The following is a 27412-nucleotide window of genomic DNA, read 5'->3' on the forward strand; positions in this document are numbered from 1 at the left end:
TCTTCTCCTAGTCGCAACATGCAATGCATCAGCATATTTCCTTAAATCCACATTAAACATATATTCAAACTTTGACAATTTCTCGACTGTTTTCCAAGCTATCATCTTCTCTTACCTGCATTGTAACAGTAGACTCCTAACAGGTCTCCTTGCTTGATACCAAAGTTATCAGTTACCTTCAGTTTATTCTCACATAATCAGAGCAACTCTCTTAAAACACAAGGAAAACTACATCTTTCCTCTGCTCATCAGCTTCCAATGGCTTCCCACTTCACTGAGAGTACAGACTAAAGATCTTTCGGTGGCCCACAAGGGTTTTGGTGATGGAGCCTTCTTACCCTTGCTGACTTTTCCTCCTGTACTGTCTTCCAATCCCAACTCCAATGACATTGATGTCCTTGATGTTCCTTCAGTGATACTTAGCCTGTTGTACACCCATACAGGAATGGTCTTCTCTCAGATATAACATTCCCTCATTTCCTGCAAGTCTTTGCTCCAATATCATCTTCTCAAGGAGGCCTTTCTGAACCATCTTTCAAAAAATTGCCATCGTCATTGACATTATCCTTCTACCATTCTTGTTTTCCTTTTTTTAGTTTTTCTTTTATGTAGTGCATTTTACCTTCTAATACATTGCACTATTTACTAGCAGGGATATTGTTTCTTCTGTTAACTGTTGTGTTCCCAGTGACTAGAACAGACTTAGCACTTAATAGGCATTCCATATTTGTTAAAAATGAATGTATGAAACTCTAAGTCTAAAACCTAAATAAGCCTTGTTCCATGTTTTCATGAACCTCATAATAAGAAAAATCTAGGAGAAGACTCTTCATAGTAATGAAAAGCTAGGGAAAGCCTCTTATAACACCCAATGAGACAATGGGCTTTCCTAGAAAGTCATATTTTAATGTTCCTACCAATTTAATTTGTTTTAACTTTAAAAATATAAATGTTAAGTGTGGTGCCCAGGTAACAGCTGACCTTTGAAAGACACAAGCTAGAATTCAATTTTTGCCAGGGGAATTTTGCCTAGTCAAGTTGAACAGATATTTTATATTTTACCCTAAAATTTAAGAATCTCAGGCCCAGTGAATTTTTTTTCCATTATGTAAATTGTTCCCAAGCTTCCCATATGATTCCCTTTCAAGGGAAAATTTTCTAGTTTTGTGTGGTTCATGTTTTTTTCCACCCCTGAAATTCCAAGATCACTTAACTGTGATTAAATAACAGCTCACTTTTCTTTTACTTTGCCATAGCTTAAAAAGAGCTCTTGCTCTAGTGGCCCCTGAATGCAAAACAAGCATTGCCTGGCTACAGGCATGCTTGGCCATGGCTGGTAATGAGAAAGTAGGAATTCTTAAGCCAGGATGAGTATAAAGTGAATTTATCTGGTTTTGTTCAGAGAACATAGCTCAAAAATCAGGCACCATGTGTGGTTCTCATTCCCCACTTGTAAATGTTGAAACCCCATTAAAGAAACTACCAGAGCATTGTCATAAATATCTCAAATAGAAGTTTGCAAGAAAACACTGCTGTTAAATAACAATAAGCCTTGAAACTTACACTGTGATGAAGCCCTAAGGTTGATAATTCAAACCAAGACATTTCTCTTTTATGTGATTTGCGAGGATATTTTCTTGCTTTATTTTCTTGAAGCCATATGACTAGTTAAAAATCCATACATTTGGTATCTAGGAACTAACTAAATTTAAAACCACAGAACCAATCTTTCTTAATGTGTGTTTCCAACTATTTCACAATTTGTGAACATTGGCTTTAAATTGGCCTGTACATCTGAGCTGGTTGTGGTCATTAGAGAATTCCAACCTAGATAAAATTTTTGCAACCATAGCCCACAGTAAAAACACTATAAATTGAACAGAGATTTCTTCTGCTTCTCTTATTCTTTTCTTCTGACTCTCAACCTATTGAAACCATTTCTTAAGGCTGATTTGGGAAGAAAATGTTAAAGCTTTTGTACTTTCAAATTTGTATTTAAAAACAGGAAATTATTAAGTACTTAACAATGGGCCAGATATGAGAGCTTACAGAAATATAAAGATGACAAATGCAAAGGCCCTGCCAACATGAAAAAGGATAAGTGGCATTCATATATGCTCTCTGAAGTGTGGCAGATGCTGCTTATTACTTGTCTCATATCCATTATTCTCTTCTACCTGGCTAACAAGTCCAGTAGTCAGGTGCACAGCCCTAGAGAATAACTCTGCCGTCCTGGTATCTCTTTTTTTTTTTTTTTTTGTAGTCTGAGGATAGGTATTTTGTTTCACATATTTTATTTTATTTTTATTATTATTATACTTTAAGTTTTAGGGTACATGTGCACAATGTGCAGGTTTGTTACATATGTATACATGTGCCATGTTGGTGTACTGCACCCATTAACTCGTCATTTAGCATTAGGTTTATCTTCTAATGCTATCCCTCCCCCTCCCCCCACCCCACAACAGTCCCCAGAGTGTGATGTTCCCCTTCCTGTGTCCATGTGTTCTCATTGTTCAATTCCCACCTATGAGTGAGAACATGCGGTGTTTGGTTTTTTGTTCTTGCGATAGTTTACTGAGAATGATGGTTTCCAGCTTCATCCATGTCCTTACAAAGGACATGAACCCATCATTTTTTATGGCTGCATAGAATTCCATGGTGTATATGTGCCACATTTTCTTAATCCCATCTATCATTGTTGGACATTTGGGTTGGTTCCAAGTCTTTGCTATTGTGAATAATGCCACAATAAACATACGTGTGCATGTGTCTTGATAGCAGCATGATTTATAATCCTTTGGGTATATACCCAGTAATGGGATGGCTGGGTCAAATGGTATTTCTAGTTCTAGATCCCTGAGGAATTGCCACACTGACTTCCACAATGGCTGAACTAGTTTACAGTTCCACCAACAGTGTAAAAGTGTTCCTGTTTCTCCACAACCTCTCCAGCACCTGTTGTTTCCTGACTTTTTAATGATCACGCTACCTGACTTCAAACTATACTACAAGGCTATAGTAACTAAAACAGCATGGTACTGGTACCAAAACAGAGATATAGACCAATGGAACAGAACAGAGCTCTCAGAAATAATGCCGCATATCTACAACTATCTGGTCTTTGACAAACCTGACAAAAACAAGCAATGGGGAAAGGATTGCCTATTTAATAAATGGTGATGGGAAAACTGGCTAGCCATATGTAGAAAGCTGAAACTGGATCCCTTCCTTACACTTTATACAAAAATTAATTCAAGATGGATTAAAGACTTACATGTTAGACCTAAAACCATAAAAACCCTCAAGGAGAACTACAAACCACTGCTCAATGAAATAAAAGAGGATACAAACAAATGGAAGAACATTCCATGCTCATGTGTAGGAAGAATCAATATTGTGAAAATGGCCATACTGCCCAAGGCAATTTATAGACTCAATGCCATCCCCATCAAGCTACCAATGACTTTCTTCACAGAATTGGAAAAAACTACTTTAAAGTTCGTATGGAACCAAAAAAGAGCCCGCATTGCCAAGTCAATCCTAAGCCAAAAGAACAAAGCTGGAGGCATCACACTACTGTCCTGGCATCTCTTAAAGCTAAAGGTAACCACATGTGCTGACCAATGAGATTGCACATGAATGTCTTCTGTGGTTTCTAGAGAAGCTTTTGTATTTTCAATAAAAGAAGGTAGTTGTGGGTAGAGCCCTTCATTCCTTCCTTCTTCTTCCTAAGCTGAATGAAGGCTTGAAGTCAGAAACTACAGCAGTTATTTTGACCATGATGTAAAAAATTCAACTCAGTAAGAAATGCAGAGTCAAGAATCCTTAATGCATCCTTAATACATCCTTAATAAAACTAGTGAGCCTGTGAGGCAACCGTATCACTGACTATACCTGGACATTTTCTGAAAACCAATTTATGTGTGTTTAAACTATTTACAAATCAGTTTTTCTGATTACTGCAACTAAAAAAATTCATAACAAGCCCACATGATCACAAGTTAGACACTTGGAGTATGATGGTGTTTCTGGCAGTGGCATTTTAGAGGTTTCTAAGGGCTCCAGTCATTGAATTCCTCATCTGCAGACATACCTGACAGCTCTTGGAAGACAGGATGGCAAGAGGTGAAATCTTGCTTAGATGATGGACAAATTCAGGCAATGTGAATAAAATCCATAGCCCCTGAAAGTCTTTGGAGATACACTCATTTGTTTGAAGGTATTATTCCCATAAGCTGTCTGTTTAAATGGAAATTAATCTGGAGGAGATAAGGCATTAAGCCATGGCAACATGAGAATGTGTAAAGAGCTCCAGCTTTGTAATCTTCCTGACATGGGACTAAAATCTGCCTTCCCCTGTCGTTACTTGTATGATGCTACTGAGCTTCTTTGGGCCTCAGTATCCTGATCTCAATGGATGAAGTATTAACACTGGCTTCACAGAGAACTTGATGAAGTTAAATATCATGTACACAATGTGCATAGCAATTACTAGTACATGGTAGCCATTCCAAATGTGCTAGCTGTAATTTAATATTATTGTTAACATTATTTATTATTATTAGCTTAGCAAATGATATGCTTTTACTGTGTCACCACCCAACTCTCACCTTGAATTGTAGTCATTGCCATGTATCACGTGTGGGGCCAGGTGGAGATAATCGAATCATGGGGGTGGTTTCCCCCATACTGTTCTCCTGGTAAGTGAGTAAGTCTTACACGAGCTAATGGTTTTATAAATGGGAGTTCCCCCGTATAAGCTCTGTCTTGCCTGCCACCATGTAAGATGTGACTTTGCTCCTCCTTGCCTTCCAAAATGATTATGAGGCCTTCCCAGCCATATGGAACTGTGAGTCAATTAAACCTCTTTCCTTTACAAATTACCCAGTCTTGGGTATGTCTTTATTAGTAGCACAGGAACAGACTAATACAGCAAAGACTGGCTTAACAGGTTTCTGTTAAGATGGCAGTGAGGAGGGAACACTTGGCAAGGACATTTTCCTAGGTGAGCATAGAGCATTAAAGGGAGAAACTTTTCCATTTTATCCACAGCTATGGACAAAGGCTTTCCCCTTTCTTTAACTGGACAGTTAAGACAGCTAAATGTTAATTCCTAGAGTCTCCCCACATATGCAATGCCAATAAGAAATGCTGCCTTGGTAAATGACAAACATGAGGCTGGGTTTGCTGAGGACTACACAGAGATTCCCAAATCAGAGATCAAAATAGCTCTGGGGGGTTTTGTTTGTTGTGTGTTTTATTTTGTTGTTATTGTTGTTTATTACTTTATTTATTTAGTGTAAATGATTTGGTGTATGGTAATACTGTTCTCCAAGAAAGCAAGTCCTGGTATATGAGGTTTGTAGAAGGAAGGAGTTTTGGGTTAGGGTGAGCTGAGTTACTTTAATGTACCTGCAGTACACTCACAAGGGTATCGGGGGTGATTTAACAACAGGAGGAGTAAGAAAATAATATGGTTCAATTCCAGACCCAAAGATTACCCATTTAAAAGACCCAAAGTGAGAAAAACAAGATTAGCAAAGGAGTTAGAAAATAAGCACTAATAAAAGCAAGAGGAAAGTTGGGAGGATTCAGTATCATTAACCAAAGGTAGTTATAAGTTCTAGAGAAAATGGCATGGTAGAAATAAATCCATACTTCACTAGAGCATATCTGAAAGACTTTCCTACTTTAGTCATTACAATTATAAATAAAATAATCAATATTAAAATTTCTAGAGGATTTTCACTAACTAAAGCATTGCAGTAACTATAGATATTAAAAGACATTACATTGTATTAAATTCAATAGCTTATAGTCTAGTTTCATTTAGATGAACAAATATTCTACTCAGTATAATATTTAATATAAACTCCATACTTTGTGATTAGCATTTGAATTTGTAAAGTTACCAGTATATAAGAGCTTTGTCCTAAAAATAAGGAGATCTCTTTTTACAAATACATCATCCAAATAAACACTGCCCTTCATTTCATTACGTAGGTAGGTCATGTATTGCTCCATTGATGCTGCCCTTATTCATGATGATTAAGGCCTTTGGGAGGTATTCCTTCAGAATAATGTAAGTACTACAGAGAGCATGTGTTTTAGATTTACTCAATCCTAAATTTGAAATCTTGTATTGCTTTTTATTGTATGACCTTGGGAATATTACCTAAGTCTCAATATGTTTGTCTGAATGGTGGAAAAAATAATACTGAGTTTCTATAAAGATGATATAAAATAGTACAGACTAATCACCTAATACAGTGGCTGGACCATATTAGAACTTTAGCAAGTTCTTGTTGATACTGGTATTATTAGCCTCAGGGTGTGTGGCAACATCTCATTTCTTTGTAACTATGTGTCATAATTGTATGTCAACTCTACTTCTTGTTCTCAAAACAATAAGTAATTTTTAATGATCCATCTTCTTGTATAGATTTTGTTCTGAATGACTTTGAGTGCTCTCTAAATCTTAAATTCATTTTCAAATGGTCAAGAAGGAACAGTTGCTAAATTCTAATGAATTTGTCAAAGACTATGAAGGAAGTTTCAAAAAAAAGAGTTCAAAAATATTTTAGGTAGTGACATCATTGTTGCAATGAAAACAAACTCTCTCAAGTCACCTTGAGAGCCAAAAGTAATTCAAATATGAAATAATCTTTTTAAAAGTAAAATGAATCCTATTACCTTATAACCATATGTCAATCTTAATGAATAAGATTTTAAAGAAAAGATAAAATCTTACATGAAAGTTAACTATATATTTAATCAATTAAAATATTTGCCCCAAGTATCCTTCAGCTGCATGATTTATTTGGCAGGCAATTATTCGTGGTAGCATTTTGATGTCACCAGTATTAGACATTTTAAAAAAGGAATGAATACGATGAACCTGTATGACATTTTATATCCAATGCACCATTAAAATTCATATCAATTAAACATGAAAATTAAGACTCTATCGTGTATATTATATAAAATTTATAAAGTGAAAAGGGAAATGAATCTATTTATACATTTAATTGTTTTCTATTTGCCAAGTAAATAGTTTTAGTGAAATGTTCTAAATTAGTGCACAGTGTGATTAAGGTATTTGAATTTCATCAAATTTGCATGCAATTTTTGTATTTGCTTCTATTACATGGAGCTAGTCTCAGTCAACATTTTCATATACTGACATTAGTTTTGTTTAAACTTCTATTTGTTTTAATATTTCTTGAGAACTTGATTAACATTTTAACAGCTTTGTGCTAGGTATTTTATGTGAATTATATACCTTCTTATTCTAATAAAAATCATCGTGAAGTAGGCTCTATTATTAATCACACTGAGGGATGAGAGAGTTGATGTTTAGAGATTAAGAATTTTGCCATAAATGACCCAAATACTGTAAAACAGATCTAGGAATCAAGTTCTAAAGTCTTTTAATGCTCAAATAAAAGTCCAGCTGCTCAGTAATGAGGAAAAACAGAAATAAGAATGGTTACAATGCTTTCTCCTTCTAAAGACTGCTGATGACTTACTGATTCTTGAAATATTCTGAAAATAAAGAGCCTAATATGAGAAAGCCTATTCTTTAATATTAGACCAACACTGAACCCGCCACACTACATTGCACAGTGGTTTAGAGCATGGGCCCTGCCAGCTTTCAAACCTGCTTCCTATTTGTCATCATCTGACTCTAGACACTTTATTTACCTACAATCCAGTTTTCTTATCTGTCAGTGAGGGTGAGACTCTACCATATAGAATTGTTGTAAGGATTGAAAAAGCAAGTGTTAGTTAAAAATCACTTAGAATAATGCCTGTCCTATAATAAATACTATGCACATATCTATTAAGAATAAATTATTTTTAAAATCTGTGAGAGAATAGTCAAAGCCATTGTCAATTTAATGTATTCAGCTGGTAGATTTTGTTTATGCCCCTAGTGAAGACTTATTTCTCACTATTAATTACTCAATGGAAGGGTCTTCACACTTATTCAGAGTAATTATTGATTAGATGATTTACCTACTGATCATACTTGCTAACTTTGGTACTTTTTCTTACTCTCTCATTTAACAGAGCATAAAGACACATAGTCTTAGTTCTAAGTGAAAACATAAAATAAAATATATTCAAAATTAAGTCTACTTATTCTGATGTCTGGCACCTGAAGAGGCTTTTCCATGAATAAATGTAGTTTATTAGCTCTTGTGGAATGTTTTCATATGCAATGATTCTAAGCAGGGTTGGCTATACCTATGATGAGAAAGTCAACAAAATGTCATTTTAATTAATAAATTAATTTTGCTTTCATCAGTCAAAAACAAGTAAAATAATAAAAAAAAAAGTACCACATGCCTTTCAAAGATTCTACCAGGAAATTCAAGACTGTTGAATAGCCAAACAGACTACTGTCTAAAAAACAGAAAAAGACAAAGAGAAAAAAGAAATAGAAAACATAAGACAGCCCCTAAAGCCTGACAATGATTCATTAATTTTCTGACTTTTTCTGATGGACTAATTATGCACTGTGAAATACGGAGGCCACTAGAAATGTGTGGCTGTTTAAATTAAATTACATTAAATATTTCATCTCACTAGCTACATTTCAAGTATTCAAAAGCTGCATGTGGCTAGTGGATACTGGATTGGGTATAGCAGATATAAAACAGTTCCCACCTCAAACTTCAAATAAGAATCTGCATTTTAACAAGATCTCCCAGGTGATCTATAAACTCAAAGTTTGAGAAACAATGACTAATTCATTCAATAATTTATCTTTGGCTTCACGATTATTGCAGTATAAAATGCTGAACTGATTTTTCAGTGTAGTGAAATACTGATGTCTGTGTCTTGTGAGAAAAGGCAATATCCAATTATTTGATAGTATCTCTTCTAATAGTAAGAAAAACATGCCACCTTGGTTTTCTATAAACTCTCTAATTTTTCCTGGCTTTTTGTAAATTAATAAGCTCTTTTATTTTGTTCCCATATCCAGGGACAACTTCGATAAGTACTGGTAAGAAAATAAGTAGAAACTCTAAATTTGAAGTCTTCATTCTCATCTTACTATCTTCTATTAAATATTATTTATAATAAAAGCTGTAGGCTAATTCAGAAATAAGACTCCCATCAAAATGCATGTAAATATATTAAGCAAGTTAAGAAAGGCTGTAGACTAGGAAAATGGCTATTCCACTAAGAAGTTTTGAAGTGGAACAGAGACACTGCTTTTTGAGAAATATCACCAGGGCTACTCATCAAGATGTTTCCAGATCACATGCTTTATATTGTTGTATGAAACCTGAGAGAGCAGAACTGGTGAAATCCATCAACCAAGATGAAAAATTATTGCAACTTTGAAAACAGAAATGGCTGTAAAAATTAAAACTGATGAGACTCGGAGTTTAAGAAACACAAGGCCACAAATCCCCCCATGAGACAGACTTCCTTGAGGACAATGACTATCTTCCATTTCTGTGTACCATGTGCCTGTAATAGTGTTGGAAACAGAGTAGGCACTCAATAAATATTTGTCAAACTATACTTCATTGAATTATCTTCAGTTCATGCATGGGAAAAAGCACTTTCCATGCTATCGTGATTGTTCACCTGAGAAATCAAATTAAGAATTTGATTATGCTCAAGTATCTCATTCTAAAATGAACTTCGTTACCTACAGTAAAAATGTAGAACTACCGTTCATTGAGAAAATGAAGTAACAATAAAATTATAGAGACAACTGTAAGTCAAATTAGGTGAGATATCCCCCATTTGCATTCATGAAATAAATTATTGAATAGCTTTGGTGATCTTTTTTCTATCAAATAGATAAATCCCGCTGAAAGGTGGCATCTTTTGTTGTGGCTTCTTCCCTTGCTTACTTTAATGAAGCAAAAAGCTCAGAAAATATTTGAGAATTTTTTTCAAATTGATGGCTGTGCCTCTTTTATCATGCTTATTCGAATAACAAAAATATTAATGAATTCTTTTTCAGTACAGGCAATTTCCCTTTTTTTTTTTTTTTTGGCAGGAGAATTGAGCCTTCTCAGACAAATTTGATTGTTGCTATTCATGATACTTGCTTAGTCATTCTACTAGTATGTAGGCATCAGCAGTAATACAATTTGTGCAGAATGGAAAATATGCCTAGAGTGCTAGGCATGCAGAAATGCTAAGCACAAGGCCAAACGTCAGCATCAAGACAGGAGCTTGACGAATCACCTTTGAAGGTTCTGTTATCGATGTTTTCTCCTGATGTGCATGATGTGTTCTCTCTGTTGATTAACTCTATGACCTTGGACCATTCACAATTTCTCTAATTCAGTTTCCTCATCTGAAAGGGGGTATGTGATCAAAGGGATGAGAAATTTGTGGGAGAGGAGGACATCACAGACCCAACCACATGCAGAATGGGAGATGATGAACCCAGCCAGTTCCTTTGGAATGGCCCATGAATACAAAGCTTTATTCATTCATCAGGATCCAGGCACCCATTACACTATGAGGGTGTAGTAAAAGCTGTAGACTAACTCAGAAATAAGACTCCCATCAAAATGCATGTGAATATATTAAGCAAGTTAAGAAAGGCTGGAGACTAGGAAGATGACTGTTCCACTAAGAAGTTCAATCTTATTTTTTCCTGAAAATACACCTCAGAAGGTCAGCACAAGATGGAAATCTGTCTAAAAAGAGAAGCAATGAACATTAATAGAATCAACTCTTGATTCTCTTAAAGCAGATTATCCTTGACAAAGCATGCCAGCAAAAACAATATTCCACTTCGCTGCTTACTTTGTTAACAGCTCACATCTATTTACTCTTAACTTGGCGTGTAGCCTGCATTCAAGCTCTACAATCATTTGGAAACGTGAGATTCATAGACTATTGCGGATGGAAGGGCCTTTAAAAATCATCTAGGCCTACCATCAATCTGAACAGCTCTCAGAAGCTTGAACAATCCCACTGATGTGGAACTCACTTCTCCCTGAGGCAACCTATTCTATCTTTGGACCAAGTTTTTGCTCTGGGAAGAATGAAAGTAACAGCTGTGCTTGAGCTGCATTGCTATGCTGGTCTGACACACAAACTCTCCTCTCCCATGCTTTCCTAGCATAGACTAGGCTACAGGGAGAAGTTGAGAGCATTTTAGAAAGAAAATGGAAAGTTTCCTATTTAGATTGTTTTGACAGATACAAGCCCAAAATCTTCAAAACAATTACAGTGTCAATAAAACTTTCATATCATAAACAATCATTTATTAATATTAACTAAATTATTTCCCAAAATCAATATAAAATATTATGATAAACACTAACTGTGATTACCCGTATTTTAGTTGTCTCATGTATCCGTGTGAAGAGACCATCAAACAGGCTTTGTGTGAGCAACAAGGCTGTTTATTTCATCTGGGTGCAGGTGCGCTGAATCCGAAAAAGGAGTCAGCAAAGGGTGATGGATTATCATCAGTTCTTATAGGTTTTGGGATAGGCAGTGGAGTTAGGAGCAATGTTTTGCGGGCAGGTGGTGGATCTCACAAAGTACATTCTCAAGGGTGGGGAGAATTACAAAGAAACTTCCTAAGGGTGGGCGAGATTACAAAGTGCATTGATCAGTTAGGGTGGGGCAGAAACAAATTAAAATGGTGGAATGTCATCAGTTAAGGCTATTTTCACTTCTTTTGTGGATCTTCAGTTGCTTCAGGCCATCTGGATGTATACGTGCAGGTCACTGGGGATATGATGGCTTAGCTTGGGCTCAGAGGCCTGACATGAGTCTCATACTGCCACCTCTTACCTGGCTTAAGACACTTCCTCCAATAGGAAGCATGAGCGTGTAGCAAAATACTAATCTTCGCCCCTTCCCTGGCCCTATTAACATTACATCTAATTCATAATACACACACACACACCCACTCGTTTCATCTTGATCCTCCTAAAACCATAATGCTGATATTTCTTTCCTTCTCAGTCTTTGCCACCCTTAACTCTCAAAGAGCATTATATTCTTGCTATCTCTACTTCTTTGCTACTGTAACTCACTGCCACCTGACTTTTATCCCCAGTATTGTGCTAATAGTGGAGATAAAAATAAATGCCTAAATGGCAAGTACAAAGAACATTTTTCAGATCTTAACTCTAGCAGACTCTATAATGCACCTGATTTTGTTGATCACTAGCTTTGTCTTGGATCTCATCGCTTAGTGCCTGTTACCCAGCTACCCTCAAATTTTCCTGCTGTTCTGCCTTTCCATGAAGCACTGATGCCCTCCAAGGAGCCACATTGTGCAATTTTCTCTTTGCTTCGTGTGCTTTCCTTGAGGAGCTCCCCCTACTTTGAGTTTTCTCTATCACCTGTCTACCTCTAACCCTCGCCTCTCCTACAAACTTGAGGCTAGTTTGTCCCCATGAAAGGAAAAAAAAATGAAATAGTATCTAAAGGATAAATAGGAATTAGTGAAGAGATACAGAGGGAAATATATTGGCAGAGGAAAAGAACATCACAAGATAGAAAAGCATATTTAAAAGCTTAGAAACAGCAACAACAACAAAACAGGTAAACCCAAGAAATTAAATGAAGATCAATGTCACTGGAGCAGAGATAAAGAAAGCGTGCAATCAGGATGGAGAGATAGAAAAGAGCTGAGTCATATGAGGTCTTATAATCCACGTAAAGGAGTTCAATCTAAGGGTAAGAGAAAATAGGAAGAGTCAAAGGAATTACATGACCAGATTTGCATTTGCTCTAAATGTCTCCTTGATGCCAATGTAGGCAATGAATTTATGGGGAAAGGGAGGGATGTGAAGCATTAACAGGATTATTCAGAAGTCTGTTCAAGAGTTGAGGAGGTGGCTGGACTAAAACAGTGACCGTTGAGATAGGGAGCATAGAGGTGAGGTGAGATTTAAATCTATTTACTTCTTAAAATGAATAAGGTTTAATTGCTGACAGGATTTGTGAAGTAGAGGAGAGGAAGGAGTAGCTTTCTAAGTAGGATAGCTTGATGGATGCTGGTACCTTTCACTGACAGGAGAAGCCGAAAGCAAGGTGGAAGCCAGAAATACAAGTTAAGCATCCAACATAAATATCAAACTATTTTGCAGACATCTCCATAGAATTATCCCATAGGCATATCAAAATAAGGAAGTCTAAACCTCACAAAAGACTGCGGGAGGGAATATTCACCAAAAGGAAAAATAATTTTGATAGGTTATTACTAGAGGAAAGTAGAATATAAACTGGACAAGCAAAAAACCACAGCTGTCCTTTGCGTTTTCCTCTCAAAACCACTTTCCCCACTCTGGTTCAGTCCTGTATTTTCCATGGCCAAAAGTATATTTTTGGCATTTCCTATATTTCTCATTAGTCTCTGTCTAAGAGACAACCTGTACAACCTTTACATTGTCATGAGATTGACCTTCCTAAAGAACCACTTTGCCACATTACTCCCTTATGTTAAAATCTTCACTGGCTTCCATTGTCTACTAAACGACCTACAAATTATTCAGGCCCCTTGGGATCTGTCTTCACCTTATTTTCTAGCCATGGCCAAATTTACCTACGCAAAGCCCTTAAAAGGCAGTAACAGGCTGCTGATCCATCAAAGAGCCTTTAAGATTTTACCACTGCCATGCTTTAAATCATGTTGCCTTCCATTTTATCCATCTGCAATGCTCAACAACACTGGAGCCATCCTTCAGAGTCCAGTCCAGATGTAAATACATCCTTGAATCCTACCCAAATAACTGTGAGAAGTGATCATGCTCTTCTCTGAGTTCCTATACAAATATATTGCAGAATTTGTTCAGTCTAGAACCATCATATAGATAGATAATGGCTACAGGGAGCATTAGACCAAACAACTAATTATTTGTAAGCTTTTGATTTATCTCAAAAACTCCACTGTTTACTGATGACAGTGTTGAATAGCCCTGTGCTTTGGAATGTCAGCAAAGTGTAGACATCCCCCCAGTTCCTTATGCTCTGGGATCTAATAGCAAATGACCACCTACCCTAGCATATTCCAAGATTACCATATGCACTCTTCCTCAGTCACACAAATGAGACTCAGCTCTATGCTTCCTCATGACTCACTTGTTTACTTGCTTCTATAAAACTTCAGGTTTTGCCCTCATCTTTGATACATTTCTCACTAATGAACATTATCCCCAGTGCAGTATCCTAAACAAAATCATCTCTTTAATTGTCCTATGCATTTTGTTTTTCACACTGGTTTGAGAGACAGAATATACAAATGGAAGATAACTAAATCCTATACATAAATGTAACTCTACCTCACAACCTGCAGCAACCTGCCCCAGAAACCATCCATTATCTACAATAACCATCCCAGGAAATCAGCCTGTTAAAAGTTGGACTTGTAGAAATTCACACTGCTATCTCTAGCAAAAATTGAGGAAGCCAACCAAAAGTCCCTGTAACCATCAGCCCAAAATGGCCAGGGCTTGGTTAATAACTAACATCTTCCCTAATTTTTGTCCCTGCTTTCAACTCAGGACCAATAAGAGAAACCAAAATATGTACCCCTAGTTAATCACATTGGATGCTTTTCATCAAATTGGCCTGCCTAAGCTTCCTCATGCCAATAGCCCCCAGTCGATGCATATCTGAAGTCTTCCCTTTTTTCCACTACAAAGCTTTCCCACTTTGCCTGCCTTTGAATCTCTGCCAAAACACAAGGGATGGCGGCTGACTCCCTCCCTATAGCAAGCTCTGAATAAATAGCCTTTATTTGTTCTCATTTGGTTTGTCTTTGCTTATTTTCATGGCTTGACAGAATTATACTAGTTAATTTCTAAATTTCTTTGCATGTGTAATAATTTCACAAAATGGTATCAAAATGATTTTACTACAACCTTCCATTAATGGTAAACCATTTGCTTTTGCTCTTTTGCATGTATGTGTATCATGTATCTTTATTTTAATGCATTACTCTTAAAGATGTAAAGTAAGTACATTAATGTATGATGGAAAAATGGAACCAGTAGTTATTTTCTTTGATTCCTTATTTCAAATGTTTATCTCCATCTAGTTATTTATTTTCAATAAATGTTTGGGAGAACTTTTTTCTTAGTCGAAACAGTGCATTTTTCAGAGAAATTGACACTATATTATAGCACTTATTTTCAGCAGATTGACATGATTTAATTAAACATAAACATTTGCTTAGATTATTTCTACCAAACCTCTAAATATTTTACATTCAACTATTTTCCATAAAGAAACAATTTAACCAATTGAGGACAATCACAAGGAAGTGCCTTGGATGAACAGTTCAAGACTTATTCTATTCTTTGCTCTACATAAATAGTATTTCAAACTTTGCAAAATAAATTCTTCTCATCTAGGGAAGAACATTCATTTTTATTGCTTCCTTTTTTTTTTTTTTTTGCTCCTACTGTGACAGTTTTACCTATTCTCCTCAAATGGAAGAGTAAGTAATAACAGGAATAATAACCCACATCATGCTAGCAGAAGCAGCATCTGTTAAAAATCCCTCTAGTTTTTCTGCAGCTCTAGAATGAAAGAAATATATACATCAATTATCATGTACTCTTCCATTTCCATCTTGCAGGTAATACAGGACTTTGCTTACCTCTATTAAAACTTCAAAATCTAACGAGTTGGTTAAGGATAAGAAAGACTATATGATCAATTATATTTGCTTTTTATTTCAATCATTTTTCTATGTCTAAAAAATGACAACAAAAAGCCTTTGCCATTTGCACTTCTAGTCAATTTCCTTCCCAACAGGTTGCTGTTTTATGAAATTGACTTAACCCCAAGTTGTTGTGGGTGTTAAGGTTGCAAAGGCAATAGAGAAAAGACATTTTTTGACAATTGCTTGAAGTAAGCATGAAATTGGAAAAATTTTACTGCTATATAAGCATATGTCTTGGGGAAATGTCAGCCAAAGTTTCTCCAGAGAAAAACCAATAATGTGCATCTCTAGGTGGGTCCAAGAGTCCACATTTACCACTTAAAGGGAGGCTGCTGTTCATGAATCTTAGCAGAGGAACTTGGCTCCTATCCAAACAAAATGTTCTGGGAAATCAAAGCCCTGATTATTATTATCATCATCATTTTAAACAACAGATTCATTAACCAGCAAAATGAACTAAATCAATTCAAATTTGTCATTTAGACCAAATCTGAGGTCATGTTTTGATATTTTGATGTACATAATTGTTGTTATGAGAGTCCTTTTAATCACCAAGCACATTGTGTCAAAGTATGCAGAAACATTTTAGAATCAGTGACTCTTCTCTATGTTTTTTTTGTTTTGTTTTGTTTTTTTGGTTGGTTGGTTGTTTTGGGCCCTGCGTTTATTTGTTCAAATAGCACAGAAGGACATCAACTCCATGCAGAGGGCAGCACAGTGGTCACTCCAATCCTTCTATCTTTACATTGGCAGACAAAAGCCTCGACTCAGGAACTTTCTGGGTGACTGGGTACCTTTGGGACCCTGAACTGGAACCGGAACTGGAGCTGGAGCTAGAGACATAGCCACAGCCACAGCCTGGGCCTTGGTTTGACTGAGCCTTGGCCTTGGCTTCTGGCAAGCAGAGCCTGAGACCTCTGGAGATGCGGGCACAAGGATGCCTTCCAAACTTGGGGTGGGCAATGTAAGCAAGTCAATCAAGCTCATGGCTGATGCCCTTTGGGATCGTGGGCTTGACCTCCCTGGGCTTTCGGGGAGGTTAGCATGTGTACTCATGGCCTTGGTGCTGTTGGTGGGCATCCGCTTCGGGCCCTTCTTGTCATGCTTTTTGGCAAAGCACCTGTTCCTGAGAAACATGGGATCCATTCTCTTACATCTGTATCTTTGTGACGGGCATTTCTTGATCTATTTCTATGTCATTTCCAGGACTGGCTGTACATCATATGGTTCTTGGACTTGGTCACAGCTGCACCTATACCCACAGCTTATATGTTTATAGACTAAGAATGACATATTTACATGAACACAGGCACAGTATATATTGCTTCTAATCTAGTATATGCTTTACCAAGCACTTGAAGAGAATGAACTTCTAAAATAATTAGAATGGTTATCATTTAATGGGTATAAAGTTTCAGTTTTGCAAGATGCGAAGAGTTCTGGAAATTGGGTGCACCACAATGTGAATGTACTTAACACTGGATTGTGCATTTAAAAATGAAGAAGGTGGTAAGTTTTCTGTTTTGTACATTTACCATACTTAAAAATAAGAAAATAACTAAAATAATTAGAATTTGGTATTAATATTTAATAACCACTAGCTTAATATAATTCCTGAACACATCCCTCTATGTGAAAATGGTCAAAGTGAGCCCATCAAATCCTAGCTTGTCATTCATCCCAACTTTCATTAATCTTGAAAATCATATCTAAACCCTTACTCCCAAAATGCTACCAAATGCAGTACTGAAGTGACATATTCAGTTTGCTCAGCTATCAGGGCAACACTACTTTTCATGTAAATCAGCTAAGAATTTCTTTATTTAGGAATTTCTTACTGCTTTGTGCGAGGTAGCTGGGTTATTGACAAGAAAAAGAAAAAGTAGCCCCTAACGAAAGAGAGCAGAAAAGGGAAGCCTTGATGAATTCCAAAAAGCATGGCTTATGTCTAAGAGTTCCTTCTTTCCTTTCTGGTTCCTTTCTGGTTTACCCAGAGAAAGAAGCCTCATTTTAAAAGTTTATGTTTTCCTACAAAATTTAAAGCACTCTGGGAAACTAAGCTTTGTGTTTCTAACCCAGAGAAAATAGAAGGAAGAAAAATACAGAAGAAAATTAGGCTATAGTGCTGGCTTTCTTACTCTGGTTTTTCTTCAGATTACATTATTTCTATATTATGATCACATGTTTTATGAAGCCCATTTGCATCTATCACCTCAGTTAATCTCATTAAGCTTTACCAAAATCCTGAAAAGTAGATATTATTGTCATTAGCTCATAGATAAAGTAATTTATATTCAGAAGAGTTAGTTGTCTGATTTCAAACAGCTAAGAAGAGGTAGAACTGAGAACCTATCTCAGATCTTTTAATTCCAAACCTGCTTTATTTTCCACTCTGCCCAGAGTAACACAGACTGATTTAGTCTGTGGTTAACATTTCCCAAAAGGTACACAAGTGCCTGTTCTTCATTTTTGATCATTTATTTGCCATAAAGGGCAAATGTCTCTGCTGAGAAGAGTGATTGTTATATCCAAACAGATAAAATAACAGGGGATTTGCTGAGTCCAAGTAACTGTCCATTTAACATACCATAAATAAAAGGTGATTTATCATAAGCATTCAGGGGATACTTTCCAGAGCTACAGTTACATGCTGTAGTTGGGTTTTGCTTTGACCTGGAACTGAAATCAGAACTAGAAGGAAGCTTGTGGGCCCCTATCCTGACTCTGTCCCATCTTTCTGATTCCCTTGACACTCGTAACTCCCAAAAGTGCCACCCAAAAATGCAACTTCAGTTCTAACATCAACTTACAAGTTCAGTGTCCTCAAATATAGGACCCATACTTGTCATGCTCAAATTCTTAATTTCTGGGAGAGAAAAAGCCAGAGAATCAGCTCATGTCAAGACTCTCCACCTCATTTGGTATACATTGACCATAATGATCAGATTAGGTGTTTTACTCTTTGGCAAATGAACAAAATGAATATACCTCCTGTGCTATGGACTAGTTAAGCACCTGTCTATCCATTTATTTTTATTTTCATTATCAGTATTATTTTTAATTTTTAATTTTTGTGGGTATATAGTAGGTATATATATTTATGGAGTACATGAGATGTTTTGATACAGACATGCAATGTGAAATAAGCACATCCTGAAAAACAGGTTATCCATCTCCTCAAGCATTTATCCTTTGAGTTACCAACAATCCAATTATCAATTAGACTAATGTATGGTTTGCTCTTAAGAAATTAAAAACCCAATGTTTCACTGATATACACTGTGCTAACAGGAACATCAGAAAACACAAATTAAAGTGAAAGTCTATTTAACAATTACGAAGTTGGCAAAAGCTGAAAAGTCTAAAAGTATCAAGCAGACAGGGATATAGGAAAAAAAGAATGCTCAAATTCTGGTGTATCCACAACAATGAGAAATTTAGCTGTATCTATAAAAGTAGACACTATGCTTCCCCATGACCCAAAAATATTCTAATTGTGGTCCTCTAGCAAAATTCTTGTTCATGTGCTGTACACATGGACTGGAGAAATATTTGCAAAATCTGTTTAAATGGTGCCTCTGGGAGAGAGAGAGCTTTTGAATTTGAGAAGGAAACAAGGAAGACATCAAGTGTTACATCTTACATCATTTACACATAAAATAAGATAAAGTAATAAAATATGAACATTAACTGGGTTGAGAACATAAGACCGTAATGTATTCCCTGTGCATTTATTTTGTAAACTTTAAAATAAAAATAATGAAAAAATAAATAGAGAAACAGCATAGCCTTTTTCCTTTCTGAAAATAAAAAGTAAAAGTGTTCAGTCATACAGCATGCGAATCGTTTCCTAAGGAAAATGTTCCTCCCCACAAAGAGGCTCTGCTATTATTCTCATCACATGAGACTTCAATATGGGAAAGGAGAATCTGTACAAAATTCATTTTTCTCATGTGTGGGGGTAATGTGGGGGTTGGGTACGAGTGTGCGCATGTGTATTTGGAAGTAGGAAGTAGTTTATAAGGCTAGGTCAGGCTCCTGATGCAGAAGTGGCATTGGTGCCAGTAGGATTTATACTTTCTACAGTTGCATATAGCCTATCGTTGGGTAACAAGCCACAGCAACAGCAGTTTCCCTATCAGATAGTTCTGTGTTGTGATTTTAACATTAATTTTGGAAATTTAATCTCAAGCCTAGTGAGGTTTCACTTCTCTAAAAAATTCAGTGAGCTACTCAATATCTATTCAACTCTTTCTATGGTAAAACGTAATATAGGTTCAGAAAAAGGTAATTCAAATGGTAGCTTAGAGAATTATTATTGTAAGGATAACCTTTGTAACCACAACTCAGGGGAAGAAATAGAACTTGCCATCTACCCTAGAGCCAATCGCCACTCTTCCTTCTAATTAAAAGTCTAATCTGACTTTTAAAGAAATTATTTACTTGTTTTTCATTATAGCTTTATTACCAGAATAATAAATGTTTAAATAGTACAGTTACTTGTTTTAAAAACTTTGTCTCTCTCTCTCTCTCTCTCTCTCTCCCCCTACCCCTAATCTCTCTTTTTTGTCCACTCCCTCTCTTGCCCCTCCCCCCCCAATATCCCTATAATCTATATGTTAAAGAACTGGGTAATTTAACTTGTAGTTTCCACAGGATGTCTTTTTCTATTGTAGCTCTGTAGTGGAATTTCACGTTTCATTGTTTTCTGTATTTTCTGTAACTTGCAAATTACATATAAAGGATTGATCATATTCTGATTTCATTTTTTAAAAATTATCTCATAGTTGGTGTTGTTTTCTTCAGTCAAGAGGTCCACAGAGCTGTCTTTCATTCTGTAGGTTTATCAGCAACTGATGCTTAAAACCTATTAGGCACTGCAAAAAAAGGTAATATTCTAATTTGATCATTGCTTCTTCAATTATTAGCTAGACTACACCTATGAAGAGACATTTTTTCTGCATCTCCTATGTAATTACCCAGTAGAACAACTCTTAATTTAGAACAACTTAGCTCTTTTCCTTATTTATTGGCTTTGAAATATTTATTTGGTTTTATGCCAACTTCTAAAGTTGACCAATTAATTTATTTATGAAGTCCACTTTGAACTCACACATTTAGACATACTTCATGTTTACCAAAACATTAGTTATTATCCTATTGACAAATTGTCACCTCTTTAGACACTGGGCCTCTTCAAATTGGCTCCTAAGTCCATTAGCCATGACCCTTTTAGTCTCTGATAGCTTCAGTGATATCTACAGTGACAAGATGTTTCTGGATTATCTTGAAAACGTCAACCCAGATCTCTGGAATCACATATTATCCAAGATGCCTTTATTTGTTTAAGTTTATCTTAAGAGGAAAATTGTTTTTACTATGCTGCATTTGGACTTCAGGAATGTTCATTACTATTAGGCTAGGCATTATTTTGACATTTTCAAAGAGCAGGTCTAGAACACACACACACATACACACATACTTTCAAAGAGAAAATTCTTCACGATCTGAAAATAATACGACTTGCCATTCAATTTCAAAACGGCAGGGTATTGACATAAGCTCATTTATTTTATATCTATATCTCATTTCTCTACCCTGAGAATGTGATTTTCAAGATCACTAGAGAAGATAAATAAAATGCCACATAATTATGTACTTGTGCCATCCCATGTGTTACCTTCACAACAACCCCAGAATTACAATACCAATATTAACATCACCAATCAAAATGATTATTCAAAGTAGTTAAAAAGATTTTTGCTTATGTTTTCCCACTTCTCTCTCAATTTTTGCATATTTACATTGTCAGAGCATATCAACATGACATACTATATTCTTTTCATATAGTCCTCATTTTGTGTTAGTTGAATGAGCAAATATTTTATTAACAATCATCCCCAGTATTTATGTCAATCCATCTTTGGTCATTTTCTCTGAAGTTCATGTTCCAGTAAATGGCACAGAAGGGATTTACAGGAACAATATTTTCTAAATTCTTGGATACAGATAAAAATGGGCTTTACAATGGGAAGTCAATTTGGCTTGACTTAGTTTTGGGCCCACATTTTCTGTCTATGAGTATCTTAACTTGATTATAATGCATTATAAATGTGTAATAAAATTTCACATGTACCCCCTTAATCTGTACAAATAGTTTTAAAAATATGTAAAAGAATTGAAAAAAGTGCAGTGCTCCAATTCTCTTGATATAAAGTGTTGCTATTTAAAAGCTGATAAAAATATGAGTTTCTTCTAAGTAACTGGGTGATTTTCCTGAATGTTTAATAATTATTTGTGCTTTTTCTTTAATGTCTGATAATGTTACTTTAATATACCTTGATATCGTTTTTTCTGAGTCAATTTTCTCAAATACAAATGTATTCTTTCAAACTGTAATTTTAAATACATATATTTTTTAATTTTAGGACAGTTGATGGGTTTTGTTTTGTTTTAAAAGTGTATCATTTAGTGACTGTTGTGTTTCCTGCCTTTTTATTTGAGGAAAAGGGAAGCTGGAGGCACTACTATAGTACCTATTTTGAATTTTTTTGCTTACTGTTTTTCTCAAATACTTTTATCATTTTATTTCTTCTTTTGTTTCTTGAATCTTTCTCATTTTCAGTTTCTATTTCTCCTCTTGTGGTATCGGCCTGTTTGCTTAAAATTGTGGTTAGGCATTTGTGTCTTGTCAAGGGCCCTACAACTTTCACTAGTGTGTTCTCATGCCCTAAACAGTTCACAGTATGAACTAAATAAACATTTGGTCAATTAAATTATGAATATTAGGTGTAAGATTGTATTTCTGTCTCCATACAACTTTAAAAGAGAAGAAATGGTCAATTAAATCAAAATGTTCAAGCCTAATATTTATCTTCTTATGGCCCATGGTGGGCAAGGGGCAAATATAGTGAGTTTAATGAAAAGTAACTACACAAAGAAACATTAACTTAAAAAACAAAACTTTGAGAAAAGTCAGAATAACTTGAATTCTTAACACATAAAGGTATGGGGTGGGGAGTTAGGTGACTAGTAAAGCTAGTTTAAAAAAAAAAAAAAAAGAAGAAGAAGAAAGGTGAAATTCAAATTGAAAGAATAATGCTTAACTTTCCTGGGAGGAAACATAAAAGGGAAAAGATGGCATGATCCTTTTTTTTTTTTTTTGCGATGAAAACTTTAAGTTAAATAATGCCTTTGTGTATATTCTCAGCTGCTGCACAAGCATTCATTCTATTTCGCCTTTTCCCTAGTAATATTTTAAAATTAAACTCAGAATTTTTTTCCTCTCCTCTTAAGAAACGTGTTTAGTTTCTCTCAAGACAGTTGAGCAAATGCTGGAAGACTGGACGTACCCAGGTTGCAAAGCTGGCAGGCTATTCACCAGTAGAGATAATTTAGCACTTTACTCTATCACTGAGATTATGGTTAACTTTACAGTGTAAGAATTATTTGTTTGCTGTAGTAAATTTAAAAAGACAACATTTTCTGAATATTTGTAGTGGTAATCTCTTTAATTTAACATTGTCACTACATTAAGAAAACATCTGTCCAACTTAACCGATTTTGTTACTAAAGAAGAGAAGAGGAGGAAGAAAAAGGAAAAAGAGGTAACAGTCTATTTGAAATAAATTTCAAAACTCTAAACTGCTTCAAAAATTACATGTCTTAACTCTGGAATCATTATTGATCTCATTTATATTTGATCAAATTAATATAATACTAGAAATCACTAATTCCTCCAAATGCAGTATTGAAAGATAGTTTTCAGGAAACATTAAAATCATGGCTGTCATACAAATACAGAAATTAACATGCTTTAAAGATTTTACTGTACTTATTTGATATGAGCAAACCAAGCAAATGTTAATATTGCTTTAAAAAAGCACAAATTTAAATGAAATAAAGGAATGTTGTTTTGGCTTGCAAATGAGGACAAAAGTGCATTTTCCAGAAGGGAGAAAATCAACTAAAATCATTACCAAACAGGACACCATCTAAGTATCCATTAGTTATCCACAACTAATAAATAATTGCAAAGTACTTCAAAGACAATAATCAGAGTTAGAATCACATAATCTGGAAAAATATGCTACAGACAGAGCATAGTTTTCTATTGAAACACATATCCACAAATTCTACAGTAATTCCCTAGGGAGCATGATACAAAGAGGAGGCAATAATTCTCAATCTTTGCATTTATATTAAATGTCACTAATTTTTGAATATTTTCAAAGAACACCAAAAACAGGTTTCTGCTTGTTTTAAAGAAGATTGTAATTACTTCTTTCTCTATAACATAAGCAAATGAAGACTAGGGGACAGACAGGCAATTTGATAGAAAATCAAAATGAGCAAATACCTAAGCAATAATAAAAGAATAAAAACACATAGTTATAAATATATTCTGCACTCAAAATATTTTACTTTGGGGAGATAGGCTTAATGTAAAATAGTCTCTACTGACTACACAAAGATAATGATAAAAACTAAATCAATTCAAGTATAATTTGGGGTCAGTGGTCCACTGCCAATCAGCCATCTGAAACTCCAAGGGAACCTGATATGAAGTAGAATTAGATTGGTTTAAGCTATATATTTATTTGCTTATTTATTTTGTTCTACTCCAAGGGCTCATACTTTACTCAATCCCTCCAAGGATTAAAGCTAAGGAAATGGGAATGAATGGAAACTGGAGAGATTTAAAAAAAGACCAAATGTATTTTGAAATCTCATTCTAGACAGGAAAGGATACATAGATCTTGCTGACAGATGATTTTGCCTTTTTTAGTGGCTAATTTAGACTAGCATAAAACTGATTTGAATATTTTCATGTCAGTGAGGCAGAAGGTTGAGGGGAATGCATAATACAATTGTGATCACACAGGTTGTATAGTTGTCCAAGTGGGCTTTCAGGTCTCAAGTGGGGACAGAGTGATTTCACAGTACCTCTTATACAAATCATGGATCATTTTAATCTATCATTTAAAAATATATGAAAATTTCTAGGCAAATTTAATATATTTTATTTTACTATTATCAAATGTAGATATAACTTTCATAGAATTACATGAGAAATTATTTAATGTGTTCTTTTGCCTGAAAATATTATTATTAAACTACCCAAGAAACAGATGAGGGTACTTGGAAATGGAATGATGAATACTTGTCACAAATGGCTCTGTTCCTAACTACGATGTCCAAGGTGGACACTGCTAATTGAGCTCAGAGCACTTTATAGCTCAGCTGAGATGTAGCCTCAGAATATTACTTAATGCAAGACTCCAGGCAGCTTCTACCAATCCTTTGGAGTTAACAAGAAAGTTTAAACCTATTTGCCACCACTGTTTTAGATGATCAATTATTGATTCTATACCACAGAGACCAGGAGGTAAAATAACCAGTAAATCAAAACCTGACTGGGAAAGAATATAAGTTCTATTTTCTGTTTTCACAAACAGCTTTTTATTGGCTTCACATAATCCTTGGTATAGGGTCCATTTAGTTGTTTTAATAATTATTCCTGACCCCATGAAGGCTCCTGCAAAGGTCTTTAGGTATCCTAGGAAATATGAAATAACAAGAACTCAATGGATGTGAGTGGCTAAATTGGACAACTCCTACTCTGTCAAGTCCTATATTTAGATTCTCACAATGGCAGACCACCTCTTTTAAAGGCACTCAATTTCAAATTTAGCATTTTCCCTCCATATGTATCTTCCTTTCAAACTGCAGCCGGGGCCAGGCGCGGTGGCTCATGCCTGTAATCCCAGCACTTTGGGAGGCTGAGGCAGGCAGATCACAAAGTCAAGAGATGGAGACCATCCTGGCCAACATGGTGAAACCCTGTCTCTACTAAAAACACAAAAATTAGCTGGGCATGGTGGCGCGCACCTGTAGTCCTAGCTACTCAGGAGGCTGAGGCAGGAGAATCACTTGAACCCAGGAGGCGGAGGTTGCAGTGAGCCAAGATCGCACCACAGCACTCCAGCCCGGAGACAGAGCGAGACTCCATCACACACACACACACACACACACACACACACACACACACACACACACACACAAACTGCAGTCAGACTCTGATGGTAGCAGATATGGCTACACTAAGCCTTCATGATCACTCTGCTGATAAATTCTCTCTTTAGCTTGGTGAATCACTGCACACCAGCTTATTTCCTTCATTGGGAAAAACAGATACCCATCTTAATTTATTTGGTACTTATATTTTTTCACTCCTTTTTGATTTTATAGTATAGCAACTGAACTTCTAATAATGCTGCATCCTCATTTTTCATGTCCAAACATCAACATTCCTATATATTACACATGATTATGAGCTCTTTCACTTGTGATAACTTTTTTTTTTCGTCTTCATTTTCCACTCTAACATTCCCCAACAACTCCAGGTAGGTATTAACCTTTGGATCAGTCATAACAAGAGGTTAGTGATCCAGGTATCTTTCAAGATAGATGGCATTAGCAATTTAAAGTATATACTTTGCTGGGCAATACTCATGTTCCTAGTCTCCTCTCTATAAAATAATTTTGTCATTTGATATTTTCCTAGAGATTTCCTCTCAAATCCCATTGTTACATTAGCAGTCTTTGGAAACTTAGCATATTCCTTTTTTACTCTATGTTTTTCTTGTCTTCATTTCTGCTCCTTCTTCAATCATTTATAAGAATGTGGAATGTGCTAGACACTGCTATACAAAGGAGATGATAAAGTACAAACTTCCAGGGCCACTTGTCCAGTGGAGAAAACAGCTATCCACAAAATAATTAAAATCTGAGGCACCATATTAAGTGTTGTTATAGCAGAACTTCAAAAACGCTTGTGGGGGCCAAGAAAAGAGAGTGCTTAAAACTTCTTGGATATGTCAAGGAAAACCTTGGTGTCTTACTTGTATTAATAACATCTCTAAAACATCATTAGAGGTTGGAGGGCATTTTGTGTCTCTTCCTTCTTAACTTACCTCTAGCTCTCTTTTCCTTCCATCCTGTATTAGCCATGTCTTTTATTTTCTTTACTATAGTGCTAGGACATCTGAGGCCTTCTGCCCTTAGAAGGACTGCCAATCCCAAGGAGAGCCAATTCCTAGAGATAGTAAATAATTCACCCACTAGCTTTCTTTTCAAATACAGACGCATCAGTCCAGAACTCACACCCCAACACTGTTTTATCAGGCTCTCAACTCTTGGGCAGGTGGATGATGACCCAATCACCCCAGGAACAGGGAGCAGACGACCAGGGAAAACTCCTATGCCCTAGAGGTCACTGAAATGATTCAAGCTAGCCATCCACAGCCTGCTTACCCTGCTTCACCCATTCCTTCCCACAGAAACCACCACAAAGGCTCTTACCTATGGTTTCTTCCTCTTCCTCCACCTCCTAACCAACCCCAGGGCTTCCCCAGGTGGCCTGGCATGCACATGCCCCACCTCTTGGGAACTGCAAGCAACAAATTATTTTTGATGGCAGTCATTTCCTGCTCTGTTGGCCTTAGTACACCTCCAATCATCTATGAATACACTATATTTTAAAATGGTCCCTCTGTCCCATTCTTCCTCTATTTCATCCTTCTTGTCCTTCCCATTTCACTCTGTCAGTATATACCCTGTGAATTTTTTTTTTTTTTTTGAGATGGAGTTTCACTCTTGTCACCCAGGCTGAAGTGCAATGGCGGGATCTCAGTTCTCTGCAACCTCCACCTCCTGGGTTCAAGCAATTCT

At 35.9% G+C, this 27412-nt stretch overlaps 2 long non-coding RNA genes across 2 annotated transcripts in view; one reads left to right on the forward strand and one right to left on the reverse strand.

Annotated features, from left to right (window-relative positions):
- Positions 1-11762, forward strand: part of LOC130540972 (uncharacterized) — a 32093-nt gene extending 20331 nt beyond the window's left edge. Inside the window, exons 5-6 of the long non-coding RNA XR_008955007.2 lie at positions 6007-6085; positions 8996-11762. This is a non-coding gene — a long non-coding RNA (uncharacterized LOC130540972). The remainder of the gene's footprint in view (positions 1-6006; positions 6086-8995) is intronic.
- Positions 1-27412, reverse strand: part of LOC117976803 (uncharacterized) — a 346072-nt gene that overhangs the window by 107363 nt on the left and 211297 nt on the right. The gene's annotated exons all lie outside the window — the stretch shown is intronic.

This window comes from Pan paniscus, chromosome 17 (assembly GCF_029289425.2).
Source record: "Pan paniscus chromosome 17, NHGRI_mPanPan1-v2.0_pri, whole genome shotgun sequence".
Lineage (NCBI taxonomy): Eukaryota > Metazoa > Chordata > Mammalia > Primates > Hominidae > Pan > Pan paniscus.